Raw genomic sequence first — 1,184 nt, 5'->3', positions numbered from 1 at the left:
TCGACGGCTGTTGATGTAATAAACAGATTCGATGTAATTTTTGCGATGTAATTTATTCGACGTACATTTATACGATGTAAATGAAGCGATGTAAAATGAAAATGATTTCAAACGCCCTTCTATAGCCGATTAAATTGCGCTTTCATCCCTTTTCGCTGAGAATTGTGTATAGCTAAAGTAAACACTACATCTATACTAAATTCAAATCGAAAAAGAATAAAAACATAATTTAAACAGCCATAGAAGAGAAAGCAATGAACAATTAATTACACAAAAATGAACCAAGGTTTATTGTTTTTTTTATATTTTTTCTCAACAGTCGATGATGAAAACGTTGGTCAGGACGGGTGGCAAATACGTGTGCTTTGGAATTTTTGAAGAGCACGATTTTTCACGATCCCGAGTGCTTCATGCACAGATTACCGCGGGTTCGAGCTTGAACACGTCCATTACTGGTGGCGATATCGTAGCGGATGGAATCGTTCTGGTGGATGCTCGGATCCGGATGGTGGGTCAAGATAAACGGCACATTCTTCGGGCCGATCTGGATGCACTTCAGGAGCTTGTACTTGGCCTTGTCCGAGGTAATACGGTGAACGGTGAAACGATCCTTGACGCCGTAGATCAAAGAGTGATGACATCCATGAATCCAACCGGGTAGTTGGGGTCATGGTGCGAACCATGCCTTCCATCTAGATGAGACGCTGCAGTTCTTGGTGACTTCAGTGTTGGTCAAGATGTACTTCAGATGGTTGCGCAATTGACTCGCGCAGTTTGTGTGGGCCAGTGGATGGACGCAGGGAAAAAGTAACCCTGGAGGCGTTCAAACGTTTTAAATGTTTTTCGGTCCGCGAGCCATTTTGACACTTTAGAACGAAAAGGATATTTATGATTATTCCGACGGTGCCACTGACTCGATGATGGCTGCATTTGCATCCTGGAAACATACAAACGTTATTAGCAATCAGTTATTAGAAATGGATCAATATTTAAATAGAGTTTTAATAAAATTTCACAAACAATTTCATATTTTTTACAAGAATTTATGGGAATTGCCAAAAGACTTTGGTTTTATTTCAGATTGTGAGTTCATTCGTAATAACATTTCTACAGGAGTTCCCCGGGAATTTCCCCAAAAGTTGCTTGGTAATTCCTCCAGGAGTTCCATTGGAATTCCACGGGAA

At 40.5% G+C, this 1,184-nt stretch overlaps 1 pseudogene; it reads right to left on the bottom strand.

Annotated features, from left to right (window-relative positions):
• Positions 1-408: 408 nt before the first annotated feature.
• On the bottom strand, positions 409-859 carry LOC115266459 (small ribosomal subunit protein eS4-like; annotated as a pseudogene).
• Positions 860-1,184: the final 325 nt, after the last annotated feature.

The sequence above is a fragment of the Aedes albopictus genome, chromosome 1 (genome assembly GCF_035046485.1).
Source record: "Aedes albopictus strain Foshan chromosome 1, AalbF5, whole genome shotgun sequence".
Taxonomy (NCBI): Eukaryota; Metazoa; Arthropoda; class Insecta; order Diptera; family Culicidae; genus Aedes; species Aedes albopictus.
Note: the sequence above shows the minus strand (reverse complement) of the source record. Positions and strands in the feature narration are given on the sequence as shown.